This window comes from Bos taurus, chromosome 3 (assembly GCF_002263795.3).
Source record: "Bos taurus isolate L1 Dominette 01449 registration number 42190680 breed Hereford chromosome 3, ARS-UCD2.0, whole genome shotgun sequence".
NCBI classification, from domain to species: domain Eukaryota; kingdom Metazoa; phylum Chordata; class Mammalia; order Artiodactyla; family Bovidae; genus Bos; species Bos taurus.
The window spans coordinates 9,252,832-9,263,393 of NC_037330.1; positions in this window are offsets into that span (position 1 = coordinate 9,252,832).

The following is a 10,562-nucleotide window of genomic DNA, read 5'->3' on the forward strand; positions in this document are numbered from 1 at the left end:
GCATATTGGGAAGTGATTTTATTTTTGCAAAATGTTTTCCTTACCTAATTTGATTCTAACACATAATTGATTAAAGTCTATTGTTTATGAAAGTTTGGAAAGGTTCTAAGAGGACCTACAGACAGACATAGAGTTTTGAAAATTAATAGCTTCTGATTAGTATAATTTTTCTTAATTTGGATAATAGAAATTCTAACTTTTTATTAAGCCAGAAAACATGAAACATAATTTGTTTAAAATTCTCTTTGGTCACTGAATGACCAAAAAAAGGAAATAAGTCAAATACATGAGGGTCTTTTTTTTCCCCCTCCTTAAGTTAAACTTTAAAATTGTATTTAAGGAATCAAATCTTACAAAATCCTGGAAGGTTTTGGTGATGATGATGATGATGATGATTTCAGGGAAATGAATCAATTACCTATGATTTTAAAGTGTATTTTATTCAGTAGTTTTGGTATCTTGCCATGGAGGATACTAGCCCAGCCTAGCAGAAAAGTGCAATATGTACAGCATACTTTGACATTTTAAAAGTTATACTCCATTACCATTTTGAAATGCTGGGCAAACATTTTTTAAAATTGCATTTAATTCAGTTAATCAGGCATTTTGAAAGCTAATGGATGAAAACTGTAATATGGTTGAAATTTGGTAACATTTTTGTTATTTTTACTGTGAAGTTTTTATATGACATACACACCCTAGTTTATTTTTGTGTCTTAGTGTGGACTTACAGATTTATCACAGGAATCCTGAGCCAGGAACACAGGTTTCAGGCCAGTTAGATACTGCTGCTGCCGCTGCTAAGTCGCTTCAGTCGTGTCTGACTCTGTAAGACCCCATAGACGGCAGCCCACCAGGCTTCCCCGTCCCTGGGATTCTCCAGGCAAGAACACTGGAGTGGGTTGCCATTTCCTTCTCCAATGCATGAAAGTGAAAAGTGAAAGTGAAGTCGCTCAGTCGTGTCCGACTCTAGCAACCCCATGGACTGCAGCCTACCAGGCTCCTCCGTCCATGGGATTTTCTAGGCAAAAGTACTGGAGTGGGGTGCCATTGCCTTCTCCGCAGTTAGATACTGGCTGTTCTTAATTCTCATCTGAGTGTAGGACTTCAGACTAAATGTTATATCACTGGGACTTTGCTGCCTGTAGAAGTTACTTAATTACATGATCGTTTTCTTCAGACTTGAAGGAGAGTGATAAAATTTGGAGTCATAGGATATTGTACAATTTAAGGATTAAAAATTTTTATAATTCAATTGTAAATAATGGATTATTAAATGTTGACTTCCTAGTATAAAACTACAAGAATAAAAATACATTCTCCAGCTAAAAAAAAAAGAAAGCAGAGACATTACTTTGCCAACAAAGTCTGTCTAGTCAAGGCTATGGTTTTTCCAGCAGTCATGTATGGATGTGAGAGTTGGACTGTGAAGAAAGCTGAGCACTGAAGAATTGATGCTTTTGAACTGTGTGTTGGAGAAGACTCTTGAGAATCCCTTGGACTGCAAGGAGATCCAACCAGTCCATTCTAAAGGAGATCAGTCCTGGGTGTTCTTTGGAAGGACTGATGCTGAAGCTGAAACTCCAGTACTTTGGGCACCTCATGCAAAGAGTTGACTCATTGGAAAAGACTCTGGTGCTGGGAGGGATCGGGGGCAGGAGGAAAAGGGGACAACAGAGGATGAGATGGCTGGATGGCATCACTGACTCGATGGACATGAGTTTGGTTGAACTCCAGGAGTTGGTGATGGACAAGGAGGCCTGGTGTGCTGCGATTCATGGGGTCACAAAGAGTCGGACACGACTGAGTGACTGAACTGAACTGAACTGAATCTTGATTCCAGCTTGTGATTCATCCACCTCAGCATTTCACATGATATACTCTGCCTTTAAGTTAAATAAGCAGGGTGACAATATACAGCCTGATGTACTCCTTTCCCAATTTTGAATCAGTCTGTTGTTCCATGTCCTGTTTCTTCTTGACTCACATACAGCCTTCTCAGGAGACAGGTAAAGTGACCACTTTACTCCCATCTCTTTAAGAATTTTCCACAGTTTGTTGTGATCCACAAGAAATGAAGATCATGGCATCTGGTCCCATCACTTCATGGCAAATAGCTGAGGAAATAATGGAAACACTGACAGACTTTATTTTCTTGGGCTCCAAAATCACCGCAGATGGTGACTGCAGCCATGAAATTAAAGGACAGTTGCTTCTTGGAAAAAAAGTTATGACAAATCTAGAGAGCATATTAAAAAGCAGAGATATCACTTTGCCAACAAATGTCTGTATAGTCAAAGCTATGGTTTTTCCAGTAGTCATGTATGGGTGTGAAAGTTGGACCATAAAGAAGGTTGAGCACTGAAGAATTGATGCTTTTGAACTGTGGTGTTGGAGAAGACTCTTGAGAGTCCCTTGGATTCCAAGGGGATCAAACCACTCAATCCTAAAAGAAATCAATCCTGAATATTCATTAGAAGGACTGATGCTGAAACTGAAGCTCCAATACTTTGGCCACCTGATGCAAAGAGCAGACTCAGAAAAGACCCTGATGCTGGGAAAGATTGAAGGCAGGAGGAGAAGGGGACAACAGAGGAGGAGATGGTTGGATGGCATCACTGACTCAATGAACATGAGTTTGAGCAAGATCTGGGAGATGGTGAAGGACAGGGAAGCCTGGTGTGCTGCAGTTCATGGGGTCACAAAGAGCTAGATACGACTGAGTGACTGAACAACACAGTCAAAGGCGAAGCAAAAGTAGATGTTTTTCTGCAACTCCCTTGCTTTCTCCATGATTCAGTGAATGTTAGCAACCTGATCTCTGGTTCCTCTGCCTCTTTGAAATCCAGCTTGGAATCTGGAAAATCTTGGTTCACATACTACTTAAGTCTAGCTTGAAGGATTTTGAGCATAACCTTGGTAGCATGTGAAATGAGCACAGTTGTACAGTAATTTGAACATTCTTTGGCAAGGTTCCTCCCTGTACCTCAGACAGTAAAGAATCTGCCTGCAATGTGGGAGACCTGGGTTAGATCCCTGGGTCAGGAAGATCCCCTGGAGAAGGGAATGGTAACCCACTCCAGTATTCTTGCCTGGAGAATTCCATGGATAGAGGAGCCTGGTGGGCTACAGTCCATGGGCTCACGGAGAGTTGGACACAACTGAGCAAATAACACTTCCTTCCTTACTTGCTTCTTTGGGATTGGAATGCAAACTGACCCTTTCTAGTCAGAGAAGGCACTGGCAACCCACTCCAGTACTCTTGCCTGGAAAATCCCATGGACGGAGGAGCCTGGTAGGCTGCAGTCCATGGGGTCACTAAGAGTCGGACACGACTGAGCGACTTCACTTTCCCTTTTCCCTTTCATGCATTGGAGAAGGAAATGGCAACCCACTCCAGTGTTCTTGCCTGGAGAATCCCAGGGATGGGGGAGCCTGGTGGGCTGCCATCTATGGGGTCGCACAGAGTCAGATGTGACTGAAGAGACTTAGCAGCAGCAGCAGCAGCAGTCCTGTAGCCACTGCTGAGTTTTCCAAATTTGCTCACACACTGAGTGCAGCACTTTAACTGTTAGGATTTTTAAATAGCTCAGCTGGAATTCTGTCACCTCCACTAGCTTTGTTAATAGTAATGCTTCCTAAGGCCCACCTGACTTCACAGTCCATAATGTCCGGCTCTAGGTGAATGACCACACCATCATGGTTATCCAGGTCATTAAGACCTTTTTAGTGTAGTTCTGTGTATTCTTGCTACCTCTTCTTAATCTCTCCTGCTTCTGCTTAGGTCCTTACCATTTCTGTCCTTTATTGTGTCCTTCCTTACATGAAATGTTCCCTTGATACCTCCAATTTTCTTGTCTTGTCTTTCCCAAGGTCTTTTGTCTTTCCCATCCTATTGCTTTCCTCTATTTCTTTACATTGGTCATTGAAGAAGGCTTTATCTCTCCTTGCTATTCTCTGGAACTCTACATTCAGTTGGGTAGAGTTTTGTCTTGTCTTTCCCTTCGTCCCTTGCCTTTTGCTTCTTTTCTCAGCTCTTTGTAAAGCCTCCTCAGACAATCACTTTGCCTTCTTGAGAGGCAAATTTCTCACTGCACTCACTGCACTCTGTGTGTGAGTAAATTTCTTTTTCTTTGAGATGGTTTTGGTCACTGCCTCCTGTACAGTGTTTTGAAACTCTGTCCATAGTTCTTCAGGCATTCTGTCTACCAAATCGAATCCCTTGACCATCTGGTGACGTCCACATGTAGAGTCTCTTGGGTGGTTGGAAAAGGGTGATGGCTATGACAAGCATGTTCTCTTGTCAGAACTCTGTTAGCCTTTGCCCTGTTTCATATTGTACTCCAGAGTCAAACTTGCCTTGTTACTCTGTGTATCCCTTGACTTTCTACTTTTGCATCCCAATCCCCTATAATGAAAGGACATCATTTTTGGTGTCAGTTTTAGAAGGTCCTGTAGGTCTTCATAGAACCAGTCAACTTCAGCTTCTTCAGCATTAGTGGTTGGACATAGACTTGGATTACTGTGATATTGAATGGTCTGCCTTGGAAAAGAACAGAGATCATTCTGTTGTTTTTTTAGACTGTACCCAAGTACTGGATTTTGGACCCTTCTATTGACTATATGGGCTATTCCATTTCTTCTATGGGATTCTTGCCCACAATAGTAGATATAATGGTCATCTGAATTAAATTCTCCCACTCCTGTCCATTTTAGTTCACTGATTCCTAAGATGTTGATGTTCACTCTTGCCATCTCCTACTTGAACCACATCAAATTTACCTTGATTCATGGACCTAACATTCCAGGTTCCTATGCAATGTCGTTTTTTACAGCATTGGAGTTTACTTTCACCACCACACACATCTACAACTGAGCAATGTTTCCACTTTGCCCCAGCCACTTCATTCTTCCTGGATTTGTTAGTAATTGCCCTCCGCTCTTCCCCAGTAGTATGTTTGCATACTTTCTGACCTGGGGTGGGGGGCGGGGTGCTCATCTTCCAGTGTCATATCTTTTTGCCTTTTCATATTGTTGATCAGGTTCTATCTGCAAGAATACTGGAGTGGTTTTCTGTCTCCCTCTCTAGTGGACCACGTTTTGTCAGAACTCTTCACTATGACTCATCCAGCTTGGGTGGCATGGCTCATAGCTTTGTTGAGTTATGCAAGCCCCCTCACAACAACAAGACTGTGATTTGTGTTTGAGTTCTCGGTTATGTCTGACTCTTTGTGACCCCATGGACTGTAGCCAGCCAGGCTCCTCTGTCATGGAATTTTCCATGCAAGAATGTGGAGTGGGCTGCTATTTCCTCCTCCAGGGAATCTTCCCAACCCAGAGACTGAACCAGCAACTTCTGCATCTCCTGCATTGACAGGTAGAATCATTACCACTGGGCCACCTGGGAAGCCCAAGAGGGACTACACCACAGCAATTAATATAGCATTGAAGTACTGATACATTAAGGAAGCTTATCTGAGCCTCTCCACACTTGGTAAGACTCTCTAATTTCCTCTGTTCTATTGATCATATTGGCAAAAATTTATGGTCAGATACTTTATATTGTAAACTGTTCCTTTAATTTCTATGGCCTCTAGTGATAAAGTCTAATCAGCTTGGCTCTTTTTAGCTCATTATAAATGTCTCTCTGGGTCAGTTATGTGGTCCATTGAATTGGCTTGTATAAACTCTACACATAAGGCTATACCACAACATGTCATTCAAGAATGCCATAAATAACAGTTTGATGTAGATGGTGCAGTTCTATAATACAAATAACAATGAGTTTACCAAGCTATTTATTTTAAAAAATTTTTTTAACTTTTATTTTTAAATTTTATTTATTTTCTTTTTGCCTGTGCTGGATCTTCATTGCTGTGTGCTGGCTTTCTCTCTCTGTGACCAGCGGGGGTTACTGTCTAGTTGTGATGCAAGAGCTTCTTGATGGGGTGACTTCTCTTCTTGTGAAGTACAAGCTCTGGACTACAAGGGCTTCAGTAGTTGCCACGTGTAGGCTCAATAGTTGTGGTGAGGGCTTAGTTGCCAGGCAGCATGTGGGATCTTCCTGGGCCCATGATCAAATCCATGTCTCCTGCACCAGCAGGCAGATCCTGCCTGCCACTGGGCCCCTGGGAAGCCCCGACCTTTCTTACTATATTCATGAAATTTAGGTCTCAACAAATCTCCTGGACCAAGGATCTGAGTGCTAAGTAAGGCATATGTGGGCCCCTGAAGCTGTCATAGAAACACAAAGCTTCTTTTAGGGTCTTGTTCTACAGAACAACAGCAGCAACACCTGGCACTGTGGACTGAAATGTGTTCTCCCCCAAATTGATATATGTTGATACCCTGACTCCTAATGTGATGGTTTTGGAGTTGGGGCCTCTTAGAGTTAATTGGGTTCAGATGAGGTTTTGAGGGTAGAAGCCCCATCGTGAGATTATTCTATGTATAAGAAGAGGAAGAGTCCAGATCTCACTCACTCACCACCAAAGCCCTCACCAGAATCTGACCACACGAGCACCTTGGTCACAGACTTTCAGCCTTAAGAACTGTGAGAAAATAAATTTCTGCTGTTTAAGCCATCCAGTCTAAGGTAATTCTAAGACAAACCGAGCTGACACTTGGGAGCTTGTTAGAACTGCTGAATTTTAGACCCTATCTCAGACCGATTGAATCAGAATCTGCATTTTTATTAAAACTTCAAGTGATTTTCATCCTTGCTACATGGCACAATTAAAGTTTGAGCAGCTCTATTTTCAGGACCTCCCCCAAGATAGAATAAAAACCATCTTAACATTTCAATTCCAGGAAGTAGGTTCTGGGGCGTCAAATTCTTCAGTATTGTCCCAACCAGAAGTACCAAACCACAGATAGGTCCTTGAAAATGAAATCTCCAGAATCAGTTTTTCTTGCTTCTTTTTAAACTGGATTTCACCTTTGGGGTCAGAAGTAAAGTGTTAAGATGTAGGCAAACAGGTGGAAGACAAGTAAGTTTTCAACAACTGTTTTTTCAGCCTTATTAAAGTATAACAGACCAATAAAATGTTATATATTTAAAGTGGACAGTGTGGTGATTTGACATATCTACTTTGTGAAATGATTAGCACAATCGGGTTCACACATCCAATATCTGACATAGTTACCTTTTTTTTTAATGTGTGTGATGATAAAGCTTAAGATCTACACTCTTCACAAGTTTCAAGTACACAACACACAGTCACCATGCAGTACATTAGACTCCCAGAGCATCTTTGTCTCATAACGGAGGCAACATATCCTCCAACAATTCTTCACTGCATATCCTCCAACAACAACTCTTTACTGCAGTAAAAACTATTCTAGTCAACTCGCCCTCAAGTCACACATTCTTATGAAAATAAGAACAAGCATTAACAGGAACTTCAAAGGCATCAAAACTGTAACTAAGTTAAACCGCTGTGGACTCATGCAAATGTTCAACTGTCACCCTGCTAATGGGTCACCAGACCCTCCTCTTCCGTTCGCTTTATCAGATTTCCAAACTTCATGGAAACACCTGAGGAATCCAGGCGAAATAGTACAGACTCTCTTCTGAATCACAAGTGCCTATATTATTTCTTTTATTGCTAGGTCTGTGTCTAGAACTAAGATTATGCTTGGTTTTGCTTTGTTTTTAATAGGCTTTATTTTTCCTCCTAGTTTTATTGAGATAATTAACATACAGCACTGTGTAAGTTTAAGGTATACAGCGTAATGAGTTGAATAACATGTATTGAGACATGATTACCTCAATAAGTTTAGTTAACATCCTTCATCTCATGTAGATACAAGAACAAAAAAAGAGAAAACCCCTTTTTTTTCCTTGTGATGAGAACTTTTAGGATCTACTCTCTAAGCAACTTTCAAGAATACTGCCCAGCAATACGAACCATTGTCACCGTGTTGCTTATTAATACATTCCCAGCACTTATTTATCTTTTAACAGAAGTTCATACCTTTTGGCCAGACTTTATTTTTCAGAGCAGTTTTGGGTTCATGGCAAGATTGAGCATAAAGTTCTCATATGGACCCTACTCCCACATATGCATTGCCTCCCCCATCAGAGTGGTTCATTTGTTACAACTGATGAACCTACACTGACCTCCCAAAGTCAATAGGTTACATTAGGGGGTGTTTTGTTTTAACCATAGCTTTATTTTTTATTTATTTGACTATTCTGGGTCTTTGTTGCTGCATGCAGGGTTTGTCTAGTTGTGGTGATTGGGGGCTATCCTGACTATCCACCAAGGTGAGTTCCTAACTTCAGTGATAGATGCAGTACTTCCATTAAAAAAAAGAATGTGTCTTTTCAGTTAAGTTACAAATACTCTTTGTTATATGACCAATAAGTGGGATTATCTGAAAGCACCTTTGCTTTCAGAAAACCCCAAGAGAAAATACGATTCCATAGATTAAATATTGCAATCTGACTTTAAATCTGTTAATTCCTAGGGCTGGCATTAGAGAAAGAGGTTCATGAGGTTAAGTAGACTCCTCTAGGGTCCACAAAGATGGATTCAGCAAAGCCAGAACATATCCACTCTTACCAACCTTTAGTCCCAGGCTGGGAATATCATAGTAAAAATAGGAATAACTTCAGAGGCATGGTAAGGTAGAAATTTGGTCACAGTAAGTCAAAAGCTGGCTTTGAGATGAAAGTGAAAGTGAAGTCGCTCAGTCGTGTCCGACTGTTTGAGACCCCATGGACTGTAGCCTACCAGGCTCCTCTGTCCATGGGATTTTCCAGGAAACAGTATTGGAGTGGATTGCCATTTCCTTCTCCAGGGGGTCTTCCCAACCCAGGGATTGAACCCAGGTCTCCCGCATTGTAGACAGACGATTTACTGTCTGAGCCACCAGGGAAGTAACAGTTTGAGATGAAAACAGTACGTGAAATTAAAAGCCTAGTTACAGAAGGAACAGAGCCATGAGAATGAGGGGCTATAGTTTCAAGGGAAGTTTCTAAAATTTTTTTACATTTATTTTTGCTCTTTTGGCTGTGCTGGGTCTTCGTTGCTACACACAGGCTCTAGAGCACATGGGTTTCAGTAGGTGTGGCACAAAGGCTTAGTTACATGTGGAATCTTTCCAGACCAGGGATCAAATCATGTTCCCTTCATTGGCAGGATTCTTGACCACTGAACCACCAGGGAAATCCAGAAATTTTTTTTTAACTCATTCTCATGAGACCTGACTGCAATTTTAAAGGGAGAAGTAAATATATGATCCTTTTTAACATGTCCCTATTCCCTGGTGGTTCAGTGGTAAAGAATCTGCCTGCAACGTGGGAGATGCAGGAGATGGGGGTTCGATCCCTGGGTCAGGAAGATACCCTGGAGGAGGAAATGGCAATCCACTCCAGTATTCTTGCCTGGAAAATTCCATGGACACCAGAGCCAGGCGAGCTGCATGAGTCGCAAGAGTCCATGGGGTGGCACAAGAATCAGACACAACTGAGTGACTGAGCACACAGCACACAAATTGTATCATTAGTTCTTTATAATTCATTATTCATTCAATACACTTTTTAATTGAACACTGACTGTACGTGAAGAACTGACATAGATGCTAGGAATATGAACAAAGTAGAGAAAGTCCCTCCCCTCAAGGAAGTACTGTTACTGGTGTTGGTTCTTAAACAAATTACTTAAATTTCTTAAAGGTAGGCTCTCTGAGCTCCTTGGAAACCTGCTAGGGCTAACCTGTGCTCTGCTTGAGAACAGACCACACAGTCTTGTGTTAGGTTATCTGGCTTGTCACCTCCCTGTAACTCAGATCTTCCTCCAGGACAAGGACAAGACTCTGGTCTTTGCATCCTCAGAGCATGGAAAAGGAGGGGGCAGGGGAGAAGAGGACAAAATCTAGTAGTAAATGGGTTAACTTCACACAGGGATGTTTACATTTGTTGGTTTGTTTATTTTTAACCTTACAAAGAATTTTCTGTGCTAAGCATTTTGGCCAAAGTCACAGAGAAGCTTGGGTCTGGGTAGAGCTGAGAGAAAGCCCCTCATCTCTCAACAATAATTCCAGGGCTTGATTACAAGCACAGTGTCAACTGAAAATTCCCATTTTAAATAAATGACTCCTGCTGGAATATTCTTTTGTACAGTATCTGAAAGATTAGAGAGATACTGGTAGAAATAAAGCAATCCTTAGAAATACGAGATACACTTCAGGAATGTGTCTTAGTAACATGTGAGAGGCTGTCACTATCGAATGAAATCATCAACTGTTCTCTGAAATTCCCATGAATCTACCCAGAAAGGAATCTTTCCCTCCTCCTTATCTTGACAACCACCCCAGAGAACAGCTAAGTCTTCACGTTCCCAAGTGTTTCTCTTCTCAGTATCAGAGTTCAGAATAAGCAGCTTCCTTTTTCATTCACCCTGAGAAGGGTGGAGCAGTGACGAGCTCACACTGCCCCCTCCTGGCCCACGCACTCCCTAACAAGGAACATACATTCACTCCCTGACCTTCTCAGGCCCCTTTCACTCCTGTTAAAAAAAAAAAAAGAAGAGAAAAAAAAAACAACAGAATGCCCC